We start from the raw sequence: 24,906 nt of genomic DNA on the forward strand, positions 1-24,906 counted from the left end.
TTATTTGCCACACAGAGTTCATTGGCCTTTGTGACAGGAACAAAGGGAGGCTTGTTGGAAGCTGAACACAAAAGGCAAACACAATGTATGGATTTCTGAATAATACAAAGGCGGGGGATAATAGCTGCTGCACAAATGGCGATGCTATGCTATTGACCAGCTAGAGGCCCTTCCCCCAAGTCTTTCTAGCTTTTCCATGAATTTCCCTGACCTGGTCCTTCAAGATTTTTCTGGCAGCAGAGAGGCAACCTAAACTAGGCAGGTAGACTGACATAGCCAGAAGACTGACTTCAGCCAAGAGGATTTTTCTATGATAGATGGCTGGTGTGTGTTTCCGGAGCACGTCCTATAGACTCTGTGGACGATGGTAAAATGATTTCTGAGGTTTAAGGATAAATAGGTGCAGATGAATACATCTGAGCATTTTCAAGTGTGTGTGAGTGTGTCTGGGTGTGAGTGCATAAGAATGTGATTGTGTGGGTGAGAGTGTGCAGACTCATTTGCATGTATGAGCGCATGTTTGTATTGTGACCATGCATATGAGATTGTGCACATGTGAGCATTTGCATGTATGAGTGCATTTGTGTATTATGACTATGCATGTGAGATTGTGCACATGTGAGCATTGGCATGTATGAGTGCATGTGTGTATTATGACTATGCATGTGAGATTGTGCACATGTGAGCATTGGCATGTATGAGTGCATGTGTGTATTATGACTATGCAAGTGAGATTGTGCACATGTGAGCATTTGCATGTATGAATGCAAGTGTGTATTATGACTATGTATGTGAATGTGCATGTGTCACTGTGTGTGTACATGTGTGAGTGTGTGTACATTCATGTGTGTATGACGCTATATGGGAGTGTGTACATGATTATGCAGTTAGAATATGCATATCTGAGTATTTGCATGAGTGTGCGTGTAGGTAGGTAAAAGCATGCACATGTGAGAAGTTCTAGGTGTGAATGTGTGAGAGTGTGGATTGGGTATTTGTATGTACAAGTCTGTGTATGTGAATGTGTGTGAGCATGTATGTGAAGGTATGTATACGTGAGTTTTTATATGTGTGAATATGTGTGAGTGAGAGTGTGGATTGGGTATTTGTGTGTATGAGTCTGTGTATGTGAGTGTGTGTGAACATGCATGTGAAGGTATGTATACTTGAGATTTTATTTGTGTATGTATGAGTGAGAGTGTGGATGTGAGTGTGTGTGAGCCTGCATGGGAATGTATGTATACGTGAGTTTTTATATGTGTGAATATGTGTGAGTGAGAGTGTGGATTGGGTATTTGTGTGTATGAGTCTGTATGTGAGTGTGTGTGAGCATGCATGTGAAGGTATGTATACGTGAGTTTTTATATGTGTGAGTGTGTGTGTGTGATCCTGTGTGCTGCCATGTTGTCTGAGAAATCAGCATCAGTTCTGTCACAGGTTGATTCACCCCTCCTGTAAGAGACTTCAAAGGCTCATCACTTGCTGGGTCTCCCCGCCACCATGCCAGTCTGCCTGTTGGCCCTGCTATCTGGTCCAATGAACGGCAGAAAGACTGAGCAGGACTACAGAGCGATCGAAGAGAGAGTCTGCTGAACAAAGGTAGCTTGAGTGACTGCAACAAACTCTGGTCTCTGATGTGACTAAATAAATTCCCTTTCACATGTGACACCCATTTCATCTCCCCAGGGCATTTCATGAGCTCCCTCCACAAGTTTTCCAGACTCTTCCAGCTTCAATATAAGCTTATACAAATTTTATAAGTATATAATCTTGTTGAAGAATGATGAAAAGTCTCAGAAACTAGAAATTTATCTGGATACTTCCATATTTTATTTGTGTATCTATCCACCAGTCCAAATCAACAATTCTTTCTTCTTCCCTTTTTTCCTTCCTTCCTTCTTTTTTTTCTTCTTTCTTTCCTCCCCTTTCTTCCTTCCTTCCTCCCCTTCTTCCTTTCCTCCTTCCCCCATCCCTCCTATTTTCCCTCCTTCCTTTCCCCCTTCTTCCCTCTCTTCTTTCTCTCCTTCCTTCCTCCCTCCCTCCCTGTCTCCCTTCTTCCCTTCCTCTTTTCCTTCCTCCCTCCCTCTCTTCCCTCCTTTCTCCTCTCTTCTTTCTCCTCTGAAAGCATACACATTCTCATATAATCGTGTGCAGACGACTTTGTCTTTCTTCTTCCACGCTCCCATAAACCACCATAGGTACCCTCATACTATTCCTAACAGTAGCTAATATTTATGAAGCTTTTCTTATATGAGTTGCTTTGCTTAGGATATATTAAGAAGTCATGATGTTGGCTGGGCACAGGGGCTCACGCCAGTAATCCCAGAACTTTGGGAGGCTGAGGCAGGTGGATCAGAAGGTCAGGAGTTTGAGACCAGCCTGGCCAACACAGTGAAACTCCGTCTCTACTAAAAATACAAAAATTAGCCAGGCATGGTGGCGGATGCCTGTAATTTGAGCTACTCGGGAGGCTGAGGCAGAGAACTGCTTGAACCTGGGGGCAGAGGTTGCAGTGAGCTGAGATCGCGCCACTGCACTCCAGCCTGGCAACAGAGCGAGACTCTGTCTCAAATAAACAAATAAATAAAATAAAAAATTGGGGAAATGCAGTAGTGACCCTTCCCTAAGAAGCATACATCCTAAAGGAGAGAGACAATGATAAACAAGAAAATAAATACTAGCTACTTCCAGAACACTGAGTCACTTAACCTCTGAGCCTTGGTTTCCTGTGTGCAAAATTTGGATTGTAGTAGCATTTACCCTCATGCAACCCTTGTGGAAAAGATACATGAAACACTCTTAGTATGATATCTGGTCAAGGGGAGGAGTCCAAACATGTTGACTATTGTTACTTTTATATAAGCGCGTTTCTGACGTTTATAGGGCCTTGCAAGTTAAATTTCTATAGGATGTAAAACCACCTAGATAACTAAGTTATTAACTTTTCTAGGTTCGTGGGTTGGCTTGTGTTTTTGTAAACTTAGATTCTTTTTGTTTGTTTGTTTGTTTTTTGAGGCAGAGTCTTGCTCTGTTTCCCAGGCTGGAGTGCAGTGGCATGATCTTGGCTCACTGCAACCTCCCACTCCCAGGTTCAAACAATTATCTTGCCTCAGTCTCCCAAGCAGGTGAGATCACAGGCACACACCACCACACCCAGCTAATTTTTGTATTTTTAGTAGAAACATGGTTTCACCGTGTTGTCCAGGCTGGTCTCCAACTCCTGACCTCAAGTGATCCACCCTCCTTGGCCTCCCAAAGTGCTGAGATTACAGGTGTGAGCTACTGCACCTGGCCATTGTAAATTTAGATGGTTAATGCTATTCCTGGCTCTGCCATTTACCAGCTGTATGGATTGAACTTTCCCGTTAATCTCTGATTTTCTCAATTACATTGGGATATCAAATGAGATAAAGTAAAGTAACTGAACCCAGTACTGGGTCAAAAATATTTAAAACCCTTACATTGTGAAGGAGAACGAGAACTGGCTTTGGAAAGATGCAGACCTGGATTCAGCTGCTAGCTGTGGTTCTTTTAATGCTGTGGTTCTCAGTTGAGTTATTTTATGCATGCTATATCAGGTTAAACGTAAATAATGCTTACCTTATAGGAAGTTGAGATATAAAAATAACTTATTTTTTAACACACGCTGGGGAATCAAATGTTCATTCTCCTTATTTTCCAGTTAATTAGGGCAGTGTGAATGAATGAATGAATGAATGAACTAAAATATAGAGCTGTACGCATTTTTAATTTCAGTGATAAGAAAAACTTGGCTAAATCTAGCTTCTATTTTTCTTACCACTTTCCTCACCATGTTCACATCTTTCTACGTTTCAGACTGAATTTTTTTAAACAACTCAGCTCCATGCTTTATATAAGTGGTCAATGAACTATGGCCTTCAGGTTCAACTCAGCCTACCACACATTTTTTATACAACTAGTAATGTATACAAGAGCTAGTAATGGCTTTAATATTTTTATTTTTATTTTTTGAGATGGAGTCTCACTCTGTCACCCAGGCTAGAGTGCAGTGGCACAATCTTGGCTCACTGCAAACTCTGCCTCTCGGGTTAGTGCCGTTCTCCGACCTCAGCCTCCCAAGTAGCTAGGACTACAGGCACCTGCCACCATGCCCAGCTAACTTTTTGCATTTTTAGTAGAGACAAGATTTCACTGTGTTAGCCAGGCTGGTCTCGATCTCCTGACCTTGTGATCCACCTGCCTCGGCCTCCCAAAGTGCTGGGATTACAGGCGTGAGCCACCGCGCCCGGCCCTGGCTTTAATGTTGTTTAATGGTAAGAAAAAACAATCAAGAGAAGAATAATATTTTGTGACACATAGAAGTGACATGAAATTCCAATTTCAGTGTTAACAAAATTTTATGGGAATACAGCTATACCTGTTTCCTTATGTGTTATCTATGGCCACTCTCACTATACAAGGGCAGAGCAGATTAATTGTGACGGAGACAGTAAGGCTCACAGAGCTGGAAATGTCTATTCTCCAGTCCTCCATGAGGAAGTTTGCCAACTCCTGCTCTAGTTTCCTAACTGAATCTTTGTGTTTTTTCTGCCAGTCATTTTCTTAACTACCTAAAGCTTTTATGTCTTTTAAAAATTAAAAATAAATTTTTTTAAATGTTTTTGAGATAGAGTCTCCCTCTTTTGCCTAGGCTGGAGTGCAGTGGTGCAATCTCGGCTCACAGCAACCTCCGTCTCCTAAGTTCAAGCAGGTTCTGCCTCAGCTTTCAAAATAGCTGGCATTACAGGTGCCCACAACCATGCCTGGCTAATTTTTTTTTTTGCATTTTTTGTGGAGACAAGGTTTCACCATGTTTTCCAGGCTGATCTCAAACTCCTGACCTCAAGTGATCCGCCTACCTCGGCCTCCCAAAGTGCTGGGATTACAGCTGTAAGCCACAGCGCCTGGCCCCTAAATCTTTTATTTCTAAAAACTCAAATTTTTAACAGCAGAGTTGTCCTTGTATTGATGTCAGTGTATCCCACTGAATCACTCAAGGGATCATAGATAAGCTGATGCGTTTTCTCTGTGAAGTCTATTTCCCTTCACATTACCTTTTCTGTTTAAATTTGTTCCTCCCTTCTAAAGGCCATTTTCCCTTAAATGTTGTTATATCTTGATTGTCTGTGTCCATGTATATTTGGGATAGTGGGAAGACAAGACTGAACAGCATTTCCCACAGGCCAAATGAGAATCCCTGACCATCTGTGGGTGGATGCATGTCCAGAATATGAGTTTCCTTTTTGGCACGTAGCAAAAGGGCTGGGCTGAGTCTGAAATTAACTTGCCTTCCTGCGGCGGGAAAGAGAGCCTACCCATAATATCATAGCATCGTATGTCACCTGGGGCGATTTGCTTCTCCATTTCTTCACATGGCTCTGGAAATCTCCTTAGTCCAGCCCTCTAGGCCATGGGTCCTTAACAGAAGGCATTTGATGGCCAACATAGGGTTCCCTGAGATATTTGGAATTTCACACAAAATATGTACAATATTTGCATGATATGGCATGGCTTGTATCAGCTCCTTAAAAGAATCTATACATCTCCCCCCAAATTACTTACTTAATTAAAATGTTAGGAGTCACATACTTACTGTGGAAATGAAGAGTGATCATAAACTGAGGGTACACAGAAAAATGCTTTACTTTATTCTAAGTCATGAGAGCCAAATTTGTTACACCAAAGAAAATTGAAGCAATAGATGGAAGTTGTTCTCACAATATTTTTCAAAGTTCTAGATGTACCAGAAGTGGTTCCACGTCTTTTTGCATACTTGGTCTCCTTTGCTGCAAAGAAAGCCAAACTGAAAATCGCGGCATGTAAGTGTTATACATGAAGACAATGGGGCTCAAAAGAGTGGATGTGTGCCCCAGCTCTATCAGGCAATCCTGAGCTGAATCAGATAAAAAGCCTTCAACTGTAGGGCTTGTTTATCCAATGGAACTTCAAGCACTTATAACTGCTTTATTTCCCCTAGTTTAAAGACCAGGGGAAATTGAACCCAGAGGAATTGAGCTTCCTGCCGTTGTCCAAGCAGCAGTGGCGAGAGCCAATCAGGCCCTGACACTTTAGTTCTGGACCTACATGTAAATCCCCAAACACTACTTCTTCCCCATAATGGCAGTCACCTTCCCTTTAATTAAAATTCCCTTACAAATGTAGACATTCCACTTTTACTAATAATTACTCGGAGAAGATTTTTAGCAATCAGCACTACATAAATATCCGAACCTCCTGGAAGACCATCACAGCTGCAGCGTCCCCCCTTCCTCTAATTTATTATTTATATACCACCGCAGATAGACATAGCTCTTTGTGGCAATTAACGTGGGCCTTCCAGTCTCTCCTCTTGCGGGTTCAGGCTGCAGATGAGCATTACTGCTTCGATCACAGTTACTATTAATTGGAGAACTCTCCCTTCTCTATAAAATATGTACTACTCGAAAGTGCGATTAAATCGCCCAAGGAACATGAACTGCATGTCAGGAGATGTATTGTGAGGGCTCTGGATTTAACAAGTCATTTACCCTGTAATTACGGGGGGTGGGAGAATCCTCTTAATGGGGCAGAGGATATGTTGCCAACAGCAGGGGCTCCAGCTCCAAGTTCAAATGACTTCCCCAAGATAAAATGAACCACAGGCTAACAGCAAATGGCCCAACACACCTCACTGTTGTTTTTATTTTTAATACGGTCAGAGGACTAGGAAGGATTCTTTGGCTCATGAAATCCCTTGGCCTAGCTCAGAAGAGCAAACTTCCCATTGATTCATCATTTATTTATTTTTTTCTAAATCACAGGCCTCATCTATGTCCGATGTTTTTCTTGAATCCAGACCCTGGGACATCAAGGTGAATGTGGCATAGTCTCAGCCCTATGGAAACAGACCCTCCTGTTTGAGTGATGCTGGGTCAGTTGACCTTTGGGTCACAAAGTGAAAGGGGTCATTCTGGAGAAGACTGTGAGCTATGGGAAGAGAAAGAAAGAGGAACCACCATCTTCTTGCAGAAGTTAACACTTATACTCCTACAAGGAAGATAAGAATTGTTCAAGGGAAAAGGATCAGTGAGGGGGATTGGGGCTGAGGAAATGGCATTTTCAAAGGCAAGTAAGGCAGGGCATCAAAGTCTATTTAGGATTGTCAGAGAGTCGATTTGGGAGGGTGTTGGAGGTTGGTTTGTGTGCTAAAAGTGTGCTTAAGGAGGTTGGTCTTTCAATAAGCCTGCAACCAAAACTTACCTTCTTTTTTCTTATTGATTATGAAAACTCTGGACCCATGCAATTAACAGGCTACCCTTTGCACCAAAATTCTCGGAACAGGTCTATGTGGAGAAATTTAACCTGTGACTAATATCATGGGCTCCTAAGTTAAAAATTTGTAACACAGTGCCAATGTTCACCACCAGAATCATGCCCATAGAGCAATGGGACTACCCTCTCCTCTAGAGGCTTTGTCTTCAGACAGACTGAGACTGAGGTTCAACTTCAAACGTTAGCTCTTACTAACTGTGCGATCTTGGGCAAGGTATTTCATCTCCCTGAGACTCAGATTCCATCTCTAAAAAACATAGAGAATGTTCATGACCTCATGGTCATTTTGTGAAGATGTGATAAGCGTTAGAAAATGCTAGAATCTTGTCTACCCATGGCATCCCTGAGATGGTAGGTATTGTCCTTAGGCCATCAAAGCATTGCCTGTGATCAGGGTTTCCGTGTTTTGTTCTCCAGATAGTGCAGGTAAACACTGCTATACTCTTAGGGACTTGGGAACATACCTTAACAATACCACTGCTTACAATATTCAGAAAAGGAAGAAATTATAGCGATGTGCTTAAAAGAAACACATCTCAATAAGACAGTCAATGTGTTCGATCAACTTTTCTCCGGAGGAAGCTTTCTCAACTTCTCTGTCCATTGGTATGACTTTAGGGTAATCAAACATTACATATGCCTAAGCTCCACCCCAGAAATTGTGATTTATGATTTATTAGTTCTGGGTACAGTGAACAGAGCATGGGCAATGGTGAAAAAACACAACTTTAAAGGAGAACAGTTTAAACACATGTTTTAGGATGTCTTCCTCCTTAAGACACCCCACCCACATCCACTTTTTCTCATTAAGATGTGTTCCTTTTAAGCACATGACTATAATGTCTTTCTTTTCTGGGGACTGTAAGCAATGATACTATTAAGCTACAAGAATATGGGTGCAAAGAGGAGACAGGTCTCAGAATATGAACTTCTTTTAAAAGGTTTGCCTACAGTTGACAACAATGTTGCTTTCTGAGATCCCTGGATCTCCTGTTAAATCATTTGGTAGCAATTAGTAGGCCGGTAATAGAATAGGATAGGATTCTCAAAGTCAAAGATTAAGCCCAACATCTCAGCTTAACACAAGGTGTGTTTCTCATGCACACAAAGCTTTGTGGGGACTGGATGCTTTTCCTCAATCTTGTTTCTGTGCCAAATAGAATGCTTGCCCTCCAAGGTCACTGTGGCAGAAGAGAAATTATCATAGAGATTTCAAAGGTCTGGGCCTGGCAGTAGGCAACTGTCACTGTTACCAACTTAAGGCTAAGGTAGACCAGGAAATAGGTCCTTCGTGTGCCCAGAAAGAGGAAAGGTAGAACAAACACAAATCAGTTAGTCTCTGTCACAGGCAGCTGCACTCACAGGCTTTGACTGCTGCGCCCCAGGCATTCTTTCATCTCATGAATCTCAAACTTTTATGTCCATGCACTCAGATCTCTCTATCAAAAAACCAAACCAAGAAAAACTAATGATTGGGAAGCTGAGGTGGGCAGATCACAAGGTCAGGAGTTTGAGACCAGCCTGGCCAACATAGTGAAACCCCATCTCTACTAAAAATACAAAAACTTAGCCAGGCATGGTGGTGGGCACCTGTAGTCCCAGCTACTCAGGAGGCTGAGGCAGGAGACTCACTTGAACCCGGGAGGCAGAGGTTGCAGTGAGCTGAGATCACGCCATCGCACTCCAGCCTGGGCGACAGTGTGAGACTCCTTCTCAAAAAAAGAAAAAGAAAAAAGAAGAAAAACTAATGAAGAATAATGCCCAATGCTCACACATGGACAGAAATGGAAATCCTATTGTACTAGTTGTCTAGAGCTGCTGTAATAAAGTACCACAAACTGGGTAGCTTTAAACAACAGAAATATATTTTTGAATAGTTCTGAAGACCAGAAGTTGGAAATCAAGGTATCAGCGGGGCCAAGCTTCACTGAAGCTCTGGGCTGCGTCCTTCCTCAATTCTTCCTAGTTCTGGTGCTAGCTGGTAGCCTTGGGCTTCCTTGGGTTGCAGCTATATCAGTTCAATTCCTGCTTCCATCATCACACAGCTGTCTTCACATCACCTTCCATTGTTTTATGTGTCTGTCCAAATTTCCTCTTTTTATGAGGTCACCAGTTAAATTAAAATAGAGCCCGCCCTAATGACTTCATCTTAACTTGATGAAAGACCCTATTTCCAAATAAGATCACATTTTGAGGTACCAGGGGTTAGGATTTCAACATATCCTTTTTTGGGGGGTAACAATTCAACACATAACACCCACTTTTCTGAAGATTGGCATCCGTAGGCTTTAAGGCATTTTAGTCTCCATCGAGCATGAGTTAAATTCATGCAAGCCATAGCAGTGGTGAGAAACAGCATTATTTGTATGCATTCCCCATGCTCATGATGAATGCCATGGGCCCCTCTGCTACTCACCATGTGGTCAGCCAAGGGCCACAGCCCTCCTTCAACCCTAGACCTAACATTCTCAGATGAGTAGAATAAAGACCGGAAGAAAAGCTGAGTAACTGTTTTCTATATTTGTGATGCAAATACAGATACTTTTAAAATCCCTTCTTTATACACTCTGGTTGTTTTACCTCCAGGTTTCCTATAATGCAAAAGCATTGCTTCGGAATTTCAAAATTCAATAATGATTCTTTCCGTTTCTCTTACTGTCTTCCATACCCAAGATTCAGACCTTGTTTCTGGCCCTCTGCTCTGTTAATTGATCCTCCGTTATGGCTGTTCATTTCATATCATTCTGTGGTCCACTGAAGTTTACGAGTGGAAACTTTCATTGGATGTTTTTGCCTATCACATCGTTTCTAGCATGTTTCCGCACCCTGAGTTGAGAGTGTTCATAGGTAAAACAATCAGACTTTTCATGGCTCTAAACCCACAGCAAACATTTGAAACTTCTTCTGGATTGCTCAGTGCTATGACAGGTTGTGGACTTTTAAGCCAGATAAGGACTTTAAAAAAATATGAAGCTCTTAAACAGATGCAAATGAGAGGTGTCAAGTAGGTACGAGGGGTAGGAACAGAAGTGTAGCAAATATCTATTCACTAGTGTCATTGGGGGCATTGTTAGCAATCTTTAACCTGAAAATCTGAATAAAGTAGAATTATGTGTAATGGAATAAAACAAAGAAAACAAAATAAATCCTGGGAGAAAATAGTTTACTTTCTGACAATAAAGAAAAAAAAATGGAACCAACCAGGTATCTCTGCCCTAAATCAGGGACTTGGGAGCATGATAGGAAAGTGAGGAAGCTTGCTTCTCTCTTTGAACTGTCAACCGATTGTTTTTACAAGACAAACAGCAGCTGCTCTGCCTTGTCAGCAGCCTTCAATGCAGTCTCACCTCTAATAGGATTGAACAAGCCACTCTGCAGTCCCACCTCCAACCTGGAGAATTCCTGTCTCAAGGGACTCCACCCATGGCCTGGTAACAAAAAATGCCCCTTGGCGCTATCCTCAAGGTGCATTTGAGTTACCCCTGACACTGAAATTTGCATATATCCCCAGACTGCTCCTTCCATGCCCTTGCATGCCTCTGGGCCCTGGAGTCTGCACTGGTCTTGCTGCAGCCTGGGTGCTATCCAGCTTGAAACAGATGCTACAGTCTGCTTCTTGGGAGGCGATTGTGCCAAGTGCCTGAGATTTAAAATGACAGGGTGTATTTAAATGTAAATTTGTCACTGAAGAGCAAGTCTTCACTAGTGGAAGTTTACCTCCCATAATCTGCAAGTTCTCTCTGCAGCACTGCTTGGGGTAAGGCCAGGGTCCCCACCCAAAGAAATGCAGACTCTACTCCATGTGTTACTGTTTTGAAGTGGACAAAGAGGCCATAGACCCAGAGGAGGGGAACACCTCCCACATGGGGGAAACTTTCATCATGTTAATATTGACCCTATTCTAACCCTGATGTTTTTTGTTTTGTTTTGTTTTGTTTTGTTTTTCCTAGTTGAGAGAAGAGCATACATACACAGATATTCTGATGTGGACAGGCCAAATCAGATACACCCTAGCATACACCTGCCCATATGCACACAAGCACACATTACACACCCAACTCTATGTGTTCATCCACATGTGTGCACCTAAACATAAGTGTAGACATGCTTACGCATGTGAAGCTGCAGGAAGCAGTGCTGAGGATTGTGTATGGGCTTTTGACTGTAGCTGCTGGGCTCCAGTCCTCCCTCTCCTAAGCTATGCGACTGGGAGCAAGTCATGTCACACTTCACTTGATAAGAATATTGCCTGGGCTTGGTGGCTCATGGCTGTAATCCAGCACTTTGGGAGGCCGAGGTGGGCAGATCATGAGGTCAAGAGATTGAGACCATCTTGGCCATTATGGTGAAACCTTGTCTCTACTAAAAATACAAAAATTAGCTGGGCATGGTAGCACGCACCTGTAGTCCCAGCTACTTGGGAGGTTGAATCCGGAGAATTGCTTGAATCCGGGAGGTGGAGTTTGCAGTGAGCTGAGATTGCGCCACTGCACTCCAGTCTAGGCAACAGAGCAAAATTCCATCTCAAAAAAAAAAAAAAAAAAATACCAACCATGCCAACCTTTGGTATTTGTTCTGAGGTTTTCACATGAAAAAACATGGAAAGTGCTTAGGACTCCAGAATGCCCATTCAAGCATTCAAGTTACTATCATCATCATCATCATCATCATCCATGTATTTCCACCTAGGGACACCAGTGAGCAAGGAAGCCTCTGAGCTATTTGTTCTAGTGACCCTTCTTGCCTGGAAAGCTCATCCTCATGGAGCTGGCAGCCAACAGGAAGTGGAAATTGCCTCCGACAGACTGACAAGTTGCCCAGAAAGGTGGGATTGCTGAAGAATCAGAGCCCAGCTTCTGTTTGCATGCCCAGCTTAAATACATAACAGCAATAACACAGCCTCAACTGCAAAGAATAGAAGAACTCAATCTGTTTCTGCAAATTAGCTTACAAATTTTCAAACTTTCTTTGCAACTATGTTGGGTTTAGGAGAACGACCCTTATTACCCAACTATTATAAGACTAACTTTTGTACTGAACGTTGAAGATAGAAAAGTGAAAACACTTGCCCTCTGCCCTGCAGCAGGGCATACTCTAGTGAGGGAAGCGGCGTCATAAATAGCTCACGATGGCAGGTTACATAAGTGTTTCTATGAGTTAAAGTCATGGAGTTATTGAAACCCAAGGAAAGGGGTGTGTTACCAATGAGGGTGGGAGGGTGAAGAAAGTGCCTGAGGATGGCTTTACAGCAGGAGTGAGATTCTAGCTGGAATTGAGGGGTTGGATAGTCACGGGAAGAGTGAGGTGGGGATGGTGTCCCTGACTCAGGGAACAGCGCGTGCCAAGTCTGGGATGAGCTACTTGTGTGTAGCTGCAGTTTAGGGCTTGCACATGGGCAACCCAATACTGGGAAGGCAGGCAAGGGAAATGCTGTCCTTTCTCTGCCCATGCCTGAGTTAATCAGGTGCTCCATGCAAGACACCACCCGAGAATGGAAAGTGACCTTCCGCATTGTCCGCGGTGTCTTTCCATGATCTTGGTTGTGTTGTCTTTAAAGCTTGCCTCTTCTGAGAACTTTTCCCTGCCTCCTGCTTACTGTGCCTTTTCCACACATTCATGTCCTCAATGCTTGAACCAGGTGTGCATGGAACATGTGAATGTTACTCCCATCGTATACCCAGAGACACCATTTGAGCTCAAGGAGCTTGCGTTGAATGGAAAGAATTGAGTCCTTTTTAAATGGCCAATTGCTGTAGGGGGAAAGGTATTTAATTGGCTCATTGTCTTTTTAAAAAATTATTATTAAAAGCATTCAAAAGTGCAGCTCAAAGTAGAGTTGCTGCACACCTTTGCAGTGTCAGGAGTAATCCACTCCTCTCCTGAATGCCAGCTGTCAGCCTCATCAGGAGGCACAGAGCCTGCTCCCAGAGCAGCTGGGTAGGGGCACAGGAGCCTCCTTCCCTCCCACCATGGAGCAGGAGGACAGGCCTTCTACAATTGTTGCCTTCACAATTGTGAATTCAAATAACCCAGTTACATAACCCAGCATCTGTGATGGTCCATTGTTCTGGCCAGCCCTCTCGGCTTTTGTCCCTTCCTCCGTGCACCAGATCCTGAATGTTCACCCGTTACAGGGACCACGCGGTACTCTGCATTCTTTTTTATTTTCTTTCCCTCAGTTGAAATGGATCTTTGCATTCACCAGTTATTTACAAATATTCCAGTTTCCTCCTCCGCAGATGTTTCCTAACTTGTTAAAATTAGAGGGCTAGGGGTATGGGGGCATAAAGGTAGAAATCACACTTGTATGATAGCTCTGTAAATAATATATACTTGGAGGAAAACAAGCCAAGTTGCCAAAATTGGTAGTTAAGTTGCAGGAGAGACTGCAGTCATTGTCTGGGTGTGGACGGAACCCTCCTTCTTTCCCTATATGGCAGATTTTATGATGTCAGGTTGCACCCAGCTCTAATTAAAAGATCCAGTTGCCCTTGTGTGGCAGGGTGCTATTTTACCTTTAGTATCTCTCTCTTTTTATTTTTTCGGTGACAAAACTATTTTCTTTTTACGTTTGTTTCCTCCAGAAAAGGCATGATAGAACTGAACAACAACAACAAAAAAGCCATAAACTTGGTGCCCCAAGCTAAGTAACCTTAAAAAAAAAAAAAAAAAAAAAAAAAAAAAAAAGGAGTAATACCCACTCAATTGAAACAGGGGCTTACTTTGTAGGTTTCTACCTTTGGCTCCTTGGCAAGGCCTAGAATGAACAGTTGTTGTGAATGAGGCTACTGCTGAAGTCTGGCTTTGTCTACCTGGGGTACCGACTCTATGGTTTTGATTGAATTGAAGCTCCTGTTATTTAGGGGACCCTCTCTGAGGAATCCACTCCCTGAGTCAGCAGTTTAGATGGCCAAATTGGCCATGATCCCAACATTTCCAGGAGCATCCCAGGCCGAGCCATGTGGCTCTCCTGGTTTCCAAGTGGACTCAGTATTTGGGTTATCCAAACATTTCCTTTAGGGTGTGGTTCCATACGCCACGGTCTTGCGTGGGAATCATCCATCAGGTTCACAGATCCAGAAATGCCTATGATCTGACCTAGTACAACGTGTGGCCTGAGTTTCAAAACCTGAGAGCGATGTTAATGGTGGTCATGTCTTATCTCCTTCTCGCTGGAGTTTGTTCACTCGTGAACCCACCCAGGTTAAGATCACATGTACAGATACCACTCACTGAGTGATCTCTATGTGCTGAGCAGTGAATCAAATGCTTTGAGTCTTACATCATTGGATTCTCCCAACAACCCTATTATTATCCCAATTTTATGAAAGAAGACATTGAGGCCCAGAGTGATTGATAAAAAGACTTCAGGCCAAACAACTCTTAAGGGAGGAAGCTGGACTTGGACTCTGGGAAGCCTGATGCCAGAATCTGTGATCAAAAGCAGAAACCTCTAAGCCTCATCCGTTCGTTTCTTCAGGAAATATATTTGGATCAATTTTTATGTTTCTTTGTTTGAGAAAATGTCAAACAATGTCCCTTGATCCAACAAAAAAGATACAGAGTGAAATCACATATAATGAAACCAATTTTGTTCTCATTAACATTATAAAGAAAGTTGAATAAAATGGTGTTATTCCAACACCTGCTTTATGTTGTTTCACTGAAAGTGGCAGTTTCCAAGAACCTATAGGGACGTTGAGTGACAACTTAACTTTATACTGAAATGTGATCTTAATGGAGATTGTCTTTATCTTCTATTTCTACGGAACAAATTACCACAAACTTAGAGATTTTAAAGGACAATAATTTACTGTCTCACAATTTCTATAGATCAGAAGTCCAGGTAAGCTTGGCCAGATTCTCTGCTTAGGGTCTTAAAAGCAAAAGTCAAGGTATTGGCTGGGTTGGGCTCTTATCTCCAGGCTCTGGGGAGGAATTTGCTTCCAAATTCATTTTGTTCCTTGGTCAAATCCAGTTCTTTGCAGTTGCAAGGACTGAAGTGTCAGTTTTCCTCCTGGCTGTCAGCCGGGACCACTTTCAGCTTCTAGAGACCTTTATTTGGTCCTCATTACATGGCCTTTTTCATCTTCAAAGCCAGTGATGGCTGGTCCAGTCGTCCTTGTACTTTAAATCTCACTGACTTCCCTTCTGCCTCCAGTTGGTGGAAATGCTCTGCTTTTAAAGGGCTCACCTGACTGAGTCAGGTCCACCTGCACTTTCTCTCCACATGTTAACATCACCTAATTGCATCTGCAAAATCCCTTCACAGTAGCATATAGATAAGGGTTTTTTCAATAACAAGGGAACCAGAATCTTGGGGGCTGTCATTGGGATTCTGCCTAACACGAGGTAAAATTGAGCACTGGAAGGTGGGTATATGAGTGGGGCGGAGAGCAATGTCAGGGGGGCTATGCACTTAGATGTCCCTGTCACATCCTGCCCAGGACTCCACCAGGTAGACTTATCATCATAACCATGCTTCTTATCTGTCTGCTGGTCTTCATTTCCCATTTGTAAAAATGGGATACAATTATTCAACACCTCATAGAGATTTTGAGAGAATTAAAAGGGGAATTAAATTAAATGCTTGTAAAAGGTTTTGCACAGTATCTGGCATGTCATGGACGTTAGATAAACATTGGCTGTTATCATTACTATTATTATCCGTGATTATGTAATTAAAAGAAACATTATTCATGCTAATAAAAATGTAAAAATAAATAAAGTGATGGTTTTTAAGCTCGTTTTCTAGGACAATTTAGAAAGTGCCTGGGTGGGCAATTTGTTTTCAGGGGCAACCACCTAGCTTTTACTCTAACTGCACATTCCTCCAGGGGGCAGTGTGTCCCACCCAGGAAGTCCTCAGAGCCACCATGCTCTAGGGATAATCAGCATAATAACAATAGCCAACTTACATAGGGCTTGCTGTACACCAGGACTCTGCTAAGAACTTTCTGTATCTTGACTCAATCTTTCGCTACAAGTCTGTGAAACAGATACTAATATTATTCCCTTTTTACAGTTCAGGAAACCGAGGCTCAGTAACGTCTCACAGCTCCTAAGAGGCAGGGGTGCAAACTCATCCAAGCCGTCTGGCCCAGCCTCAGGTATTTCTCTCTCCACTTTTCCTCTCCTGCTCTTGTTTATCAAACCACTCGCTTTTCCAGACCATACCCAGGTTGCTCATTTCTTCCACGTAGCCTGTCCACTGCCTGGGATGCCAGCTCTCGTGTTTCCTCTTTCTTCTCTGTTGGCCTTACATTTATGCTATAATGCATCTTTTCTTTTTGAGACGGAGTCTCGCTGTGTTGCCCAGACTGAGTACAATGGCTTGACCTCAGCTCACTGCAGCCTCCACCTCCCAGGTTCAAGCAATTCTCTTCCCTCAGCCTCCCAAGTAGCTGGTACTACAGGCATGTGACACCACGCCCGGCTAATTTCTGTATTTTTAGTAGAGATGGGGTTTCAGCATGTTGACCAGGCTTGTCTTGAATTTCTGACCTCAAGCAATCCACCCACTTCAGCCTCCCAAAGTGCTGGGATGACTGCTGTGAGCCACCATGCCTGGCCATCTTCTTAAGTTTTAATGGGCACCCAAATAGCCTGGAAAACAGCTTTAAAAGAACATACTAATTCAAGTAGTTTGGAGATGGAGCCTGAAACTCCACACTTCTGACGAGCTCCTAAAGAGGCTGACTGATCCAAGGGTGATCTTGTGAGTACCCAGACTTCCATGGACTATGAGCTCCATGAAGGCAGAGATCATGGCTGTTATGTCTCCATTTTCTCTTCTATAAAATGGGCGTAATATCACAGTACTTTGTCCCTAGTTTAAGTCAACACTTTAAAACAAATGATGGCAAATGAGATTCCTTCTTATCCTGTTTTCTAATTTTTCCCTTTCCCTTTCTCTTTTATGCACACACACGCGCGCACACACACACGCACACTGCTAAAGTCTCTTTTATCTGAGTTGTTTCTTTCTCTTGTATAACCTCTGGGGATCTTTTAAAGTTCTCACAAAACCTTCGTGGCTCTTTCTCTCTGATATTTTTAGTAATGAAAGTTCGCTTTTTAAAGTTGATTATAACCTGATTCAGCATCAGCCTGCAAAAGAAAACAGGGAATCAAAGCTTTAAACATGAAGTGGAATTCACTGCTCGACCTTGTTGGGAACGTTCTTGCTCACTTACCTTTCTCCTTCAGCCTCTGGTCCTGAGGTTGAGCTATCTTCATCTTTATCTTCTCTTCCTCTGATTCTCATTTGTATTTTCTCTCTTTGATCCTGGATTTATCCTTTGTCAGCTGTGTCTGATGATACAGCTCAATGATTGCATCTTAGATTGTCCCATTATAAACTATTTTCTTCTAGCTATTTTCAAATGTGTGATAGGTTAATGTTAACTATAGTCACCCTATTGATCGCTATAACACTAGGTCTTATTTCTTCAATCTAACTGTACATTTGTACCCATTAATCAACCTCTTTTTTTTTTTTTTTTTTTTTTTTTAAGATGGAGTCTCTCTCTATTGCCAGACTGGAGTGCAGTGGCACGATCTCAGCTCACTACAACCACTGCCTCCCAGGTTTAAACGATCCTCCTGCCTCAGCCCCCCAGTAGCTGGTATTACAGGCACATGCCACCATGCCTGGCTAATTTTTGTATTTTTTGTAGAGATGGGTTTTCGCCATCCTGGCCAGGCTGGTCTCAAACTCCTGACCTCAGGTGATCCACGCACCTCGGCCTTCCAAAGTGTTGGGATTACAGGCATGGGCCACTGCAAGCAGCCTAATCAACCTCTTTTTATCCCCCACTCCCACCCTTCCTGGACTCAGGTAACCACTAACCTACTGTCTGTCTTCAGGAGATCTACTTTTATTGCTCCCACATATAAGTGAGAACATATGATATTTGTCTTCTGTACCTGACTTATTTCACTTAACATAATGACCTCCAATGACATCCTCATTGCTGCAAATCACAGGATTTCATTCTGTTTATGGCTGAATAATATTTCATTATGTATATATACCTCATTTTCTATATTCATTCATCCATTGATGGGAGTTTAGGTTGATTTCATATTTTGACTACTGTGAATAGTGCTGTAATAAACATGGGAGTACAGATATCTTTCTGATTTATTAATTTCCCTTCTTTTGGATGCATACCCAGTAGTGGAATTGCTGGATCATATGGTAGTTCTGTTTTTAGTTTTTTGAGACACCTCCATGCTATTCTTCCTAGTGACTGTACTAATTTACATTCCCACCAATAGTGTGTGGGAGTTCCTTTTTCTCCATGTCCTCACCAGTGTCTACTATTCCCTGTCTTTTTAATAAAAGCCATTTCAACTAGGATGAAGTCATATTGCATTGTGGTTTTGACTTGCATTTTTCTGATGACTAGTGGTGTTAAGTATTTTTTCATATACCTGTTGACCAATTGTATGTCTTCTTCTGAGAAATGTCTGTTCAGATCTTTTGACCATTTTTTGATCAAGTTGTTATTCTATAATTTTAGGTTTTTACATATTCTAGTTATTAAGCCCAGACCCAAGTTTTGAAAGAGTGTCTTGTGGACCATCAGCCTCTTAATCATTTTTAGTTTGAAACCACTGATACAGATTAAAATAGTGGCAAGATAAGGTGTAATAAGGAAACCAAAATGTCCTGCAAACTTGGGGCATGAGATGAAGTTCATTCTCTTTAGAAATCAAATAACATGACTTTAATTTCTCATCACACCCCTTTCTGTACTTTCTCCTTTTGTCATAGACGCATCCATCACTTACCAAGGAGCAAATCTGTTTGAGAAAGGCCGTTCTGCCAGTTCTTTAGCCCCTGCACTGGAGAGAGATCTTGAGTGGGATCTATTGAGCCTAGAGGCCATCACAGCTTTTCCTAAATGTTGATCCTTACATGGCACAACCATTGTTCCTGTTGTTACCACCGACACCCAGGCACGTCAGCCAAGTGCCTCCACTGCAGGCGCTAGGAGCATGTGGCTGCCTGTTATCCCAAGATTCCCATCCTGATTGTGCTTCATCTCATGCAGGAGCTAGAACTCAATCATGTTCCCCTAGAACTAGGGCAATGTAACCACTGCTACCACCAGCACTGGAGAAGGGAAGGCGGGGTGGAGAAGCCCACGTGAAGAGGGGACATGGTAAGTTCATTTATCTCACCCCTATGAGGCCCAGGAAATTTACCTTCAATCCTGAGTCCTAAGATAGCCCCTTTCTTCTCTGCTCTCAAAGCCTACCTGCTAAAGAAAGTTTTGCACTTTGTGCCTCCTGGACTCCTGGACCCCAATAGTCAGTACCTCCCACCCCAATAAAAAGATCCTAAAACAGTTCACTTCTCAAGCTCTGGGAAATTTAGTATTCTCATTGGTCACTTTGCTGTAAAAGTGGAACCCCAAGTCAATGCATTTGAAAAGAAAGACCCTAGTTTAGTAGTCTAGGACTTTGTTACAGAAGCCTTATTAAAATGCAGATTCTTGGGCCCCACTGCAAGTCTACGGAATCTGAATCTGCATTTTCACAGGAGCTCTGGGCTATTTGTGTGAACATTAGAGTTTAGAAATCACTAACTTGAAGATTATCAAGCTTCTGTCAACTAAACAATATAACTCTTTTAATAAATGAAATTTTATGCAGACTCTCGGTCTACGAAAATGGGTGATCTGGTAGGAGTGAGCCAAGCACCCCACGCTTTCAGTTTACAACCTGGAACCTCTCGGAAGAATACCTGGAACTCAAAGGGGTTTGGCTTGAAAACCACTCATCTCATTACATCTGAGAAAATGGGCTCAGAGAGGGCAGGTGACATTCCCCAGGCACACAATCAATCAGTGGTAGGTGCAGCCTTTCCCAGGACCAAGTGACCTGACTTCCTGACTTCCTCAGTGAGTACCCGTTACTGGGCCAATTATAGAAACAGACTTAATTCAGGCAAGGAGAAGAGACAACCTCCTTCATTGACTACCTATTTTTGAATCTCTTTGTGACCAGTCTACATAACATCCAATTCCCCTTTGGTCCAGGGCTCAGGTTTTCTGAGTGTTTTCAAAACATTATATTAGGGAGTTTCACTTGACTAGAGAAACGTTTGTAAAATTCTGGAAACAGGCATCACATCCCTTCACCCCATTGCATGCTTGGGCTCAATAATATCACCATGAAGACTAGAGCATCAGTCAGAGTTTCATCAACCATGGACATGTTTACCCAGGGAGGGGAGGCTCCTATTACCCCCTCAGTTTGCTTTTAGTTGACTCATTTGCCATTCACAGTGTGAGTCCAGGTGTGAAAAAATGATAGCAGCAACAAACCAGGGAAGTATCTCGGATGGGCAAGAACTGGAGTTGAGGGTTCTGAGTTACTTCTGGGAGGTGTAGGGTCAGCTGAGGTCACAGTTACCTTGGTGGGCAGGAAGGTTTAACATGGAGGCCAAGAACATCAACTTTAATGCTGAGCTTTGCTGGCTGAATCATTCTCCACTTCCACTCACCACACTTCCTCTCAACTTCCAAGACTATCTAATATTTTTTCTGGGAAGCTGACCTTGGCTTTAGCACACACGTCCCAGGTAAGAAACGAGTTACATGCACCATTGGTTCTTCAAGTCCAACACAAACTCCTTGGTAATTAAGTGAGCTCTTTATTTGTATACTCTTTCAGAGAAAGGACAGATTATTCAAGTGTTTTTGAAATGTCTCCTAAGCATTTTACTTTCTCTCATTTCCAGATATTCTTTAGAAGCTTTTAAAAAATTATTACTTGGGAACTTTTGTTGTTGTTATTTTTCCCTGGCCTTCTCAAAAAACCTGGAGAAAACAAGAAAAAGAAATTCCAATTCCCAGACAAAAGCCTAAAGTTTCTGCCAACACAGATGGTCTGACTTAAAGAAAGTTTTTATAGGTATATATCCTTTAAAAAATGTATTTAAGTGTTTCCCATGTGAAGCAAAGAGAAAGAGGAAAACAGCTCGAAACACAGACTGCATTATCAAGTAAGAAGACCATTCAAGCACAGCAAGATACTAAAATAATCATGGTTCACTTGGGTTTAGGGGAGAGAGCCCTTGGGGCTGCAGAGTGTGAAGAGAGAGCCCCAGGGTTCCCAGTGTGACTTAACACACACACTTTTCTATTCACCAAGAGATGGACACTCCATTGGAAATTATGGGAACCAGTTTTAGGTAAATCCTTCCCTTGCCTCTACCATTGCCTTGAAGGTCTGCAAGAGATACATTGAGGTTGCTTTTCAAAAATCTCAGAAAAGAAACCTTCTCTTGTCTCTCCAAATTAAATCAGATGGATTGCCAACAACCTCCCCAGCCACAGCCTCCCCCTCCCACCCTCGCCTCTGGTCAAGAACATCATGTTCTGATGGCTTTGGTTTGGTCTTGACGAAGTGTCCCAACTCTGAGTGCCTTTGCCTCCATCTCCAGCAACCGGCAGATCTTTCCTCGTCCCCACTGCCCTAATGTTGGCACTTTCGTGATTCCTAACTAGTAGTTATTCAGCTGTAATTGAGGCAGGAATCAGATCCCTGCCTTATAATCAGAGGCAACCTCTTGCCTTTTGGGGCCAACTCAGTTATCATGGGCCTCTGCAAGTTGATTCAATGCCACAGGGAAAATATATCATTCTGGGTTTCAGTTTGGACATTTAATCTTCCCCTATTTTCTTCTTCAACCTTAGGCTATTATGCAAAACATGCAGGGCTCTGAGGTAAAGCAGATCTATATTTGAACCCAGTATCTACCAATATTAAACTGGAGACCCTTGAGAAAATTCCCTATGCTCCAGTTGTCATCAAGTATAAAAAAATTAAAATATCAACCTTGTAAAGATGTTGTGAGAAACAAATGAACTAATATTCTGGTATCTACATGGAAAAGCACAGAATTATTTCTATGAATATAGCCAGTTCGTCACGTTAGTTGTTCATGGCTCTCTCTTTACACTCTGCAGCTCCAAGGACTCTCTCCCCTAAACCCATGTGCTTTTTGCTGTTGCTCTTCTTTCAGTTATCTTTGGGAAGAGTGAGAAATAGCCCAAATTCAGTGAGCTTCACGCAGCCATGAAATAAGCCATTTGGGGTATACATCAGACAGGTTGGAACTGGAGTGTTTGCATACCAGAAAGTAAGGTACACTTGCAGCATTTCACAATACATCTTCGTGTGTGCCATTTCTTTTTTGCCCAGAATCCTCTTATTTCCGTGGATAAATATGCAGTGTCCACTTAATGTCGGGCACATTTCTAGGGTATGCATTTATGAGCAAGGATGTGACCTCATGGGGCTTATGTTTTATGTGTGTGTGAGGGTAGTTTCAGTCACGGAAAGACTGACAACAAGAAAACAGTCCAATAAAGGGATAATTTTGGAGTGATAAGTGTTATAAAAATAATTAAACAGAGTCATGAGGCAGAGAGTGGCTGCCTGCAAAGGTTGGTGAAACCCACTTTGAAGAGGATATTTAGAGGAAGAGACATTTCGAAATGAAGAGCTATTCTAAAACTGAGATCTCATTGCCGCAGATTGTGTGGGTATTTCTGGGAGGATCATCCCAAATAGAAGGAATAGAGAGAGCAAAAGGTGCACGCAGTAGCTTACTCCCAAGGGGGTTGCCAATGATGTCCTCCCTCCCTGCATGTCTACGCCTCCTCCCGTCTGAGAAGTATGGCTTATTTCTTCCTTTTTCTTGGAATCTGGGCTGGCTTTGGCAAATCACTTGACCATTAGAATGGGGTGGAGGGGATATTCTGGGATTGCTGAGGCTAGGTCATAAAAACTCCTGCAGCTTCTGAGTGGGGCCCTTGGAACTCACTCATGGGATGCTCCCCTTTGAATCCCAGCTGCCATGCTGTGGGAAGCCCAGCTTCATGGAGAGGCCTGGGGGAGATGCACCATGGGATGGGCCCAGCTGAGCTCCTAGCCCCCAGCCAGGATCCACTGCCAGTTATGTGAAGGGGCCAACTGGGTCATCCAGTCCAGCCAAGCCTTCATGCCTCTGTAATCCCAGTAACTACACTGAAACTGAGACACAAACACTTTACACAAACACTACCCAAAGGATAAAGTCCATCATAAACTATTGATGGAAGCCACCAAATTTTGGGGGTGATTTGTTGTGGCTCAGGAGATCATCAGAACACACTACAGCATCTCTCTGGCCACTTAACTTTGCCAATTCCTCCTTATTTTTCAGTTCAGCTTTTACCCCCTCAGGGGGACCTTCCTGACAACCCTCACCGAAGATTCCTAGATATTCTCCTTTCTGCTTTCATAGACACTTGCTCCTTTCATTCACAGCGCTTAAAGCCATTGATAATTTGTGTTTACTTTGTGATTATTTATGATTGTCTTCCTCACTAGAATCTATGCTTAATAATAAAGACTTACGTCTTTTGCTCCCCGTAATATCCCTACCACTGAGCATAGACCCTGGCACACAGAGGGGTACTCAATAAATATTTGTTTTTATAAAGGAATACAGGAATAAACGGGTTAGCTTAGGAGTTGAGATCTGGTGGTCCAATTTAGCAGATGTTGATAACAGACATTGTCCCTAAATACTAATTCTTTAGTGGCCAAATCTGAGCTGAGCTTCTATCAAAGGAAGCTTATAAGTTAAAATCTCAAGTGTCCAGGACATGTGGTGCCCAGAAAAATTGGTAAAAAATGGTGCTGTGAAGTCTCAGAGGACCAAGAGTCCCTAACTCCATGAGACATAATTCCATTAGACTTACACCCAAATGGAATATGAGCTGCATCCTACTCCCAGGGGAGTCTGCAACTTGAGGTTTCTTTAAACACCCCTAACTTTCCATGCCAAAGCCATTAACAGCACACACACACACACACACACACACACACACACACACACACATGCACCTCCATGGACTCTAAAACATGGCCCAGGCAATTCCTCTTGACTAACCTCCATGCCACTCTAGCAGTTCTGCTTTCCTGCCTGCTGCGTTTATATAACAAAAATATGTTTTAAGTCTTGCTACCAGTATTATGAGCTTATTATTTATTAGGTACTATGCCAAGTGTATTACACTCATTATCTCATCTAAGCCACTCAGAAGCCTATGAGGTACAGAGTATCTCCCAATTACAGATGAGTAAATTAAGGCACAAATTGGTTAAGAAATTTCCCCAAAGCCGTGGAGCTAGTAAGTAGCAGAGCCAGTCTTAAAAACAAAACAGGCTGGGCAAGATGGCTCATCCCTCTAATCTCAGCACCTTGAGAGGCCAAGGCGGGTGGATCACATGAGGTCAGGAGTTCGAGACCAGTCTGGCCAACATGGTTAAACCTTGCCTCTACTAAAAATACAAAACTTAGCCAGGTGTGATGGTGGGCGCTTGTAATCACAGCTGCTCAGGAGGCTGAGGCAGGAGAATCTCTTGAACCTGGGAGGCAGAGGATGAGGTGAGCCAAGATCATGCCACTGCCCTCCAGCCTGGGTGACACAGCGAGACTTCATCTCAAAAAATAAAAAAAGAATCTGGGGAACAAACAAAACAGACCTGAATGTCTCTAAAATG

At 42.7% G+C, this 24,906-nt stretch overlaps 1 long non-coding RNA gene across 4 annotated transcripts in view; it reads left to right on the forward strand.

Annotated features, from left to right (window-relative positions):
• LOC139359923 (uncharacterized) overlaps positions 1 to 24,906 on the forward strand; it is a 255,904-nt gene that overhangs the window by 211,618 nt on the left and 19,380 nt on the right. The window contains exon 6 of one of the 4 annotated variants that reach the window (XR_011616593.1): positions 1,438 to 1,695. The exons of the other annotated variants lie outside the window; for them this stretch is intronic. This is a non-coding gene — a long non-coding RNA (uncharacterized lncRNA). Of the gene's footprint in view, positions 1 to 1,437; positions 1,696 to 24,906 lie in introns of those variants that run through there. 4 annotated transcript variants of the gene reach the window in all.

This window comes from Macaca nemestrina, chromosome 18 (assembly GCF_043159975.1).
Source record: "Macaca nemestrina isolate mMacNem1 chromosome 18, mMacNem.hap1, whole genome shotgun sequence".
NCBI classification, from domain to species: Eukaryota; Metazoa; Chordata; class Mammalia; order Primates; family Cercopithecidae; genus Macaca; species Macaca nemestrina.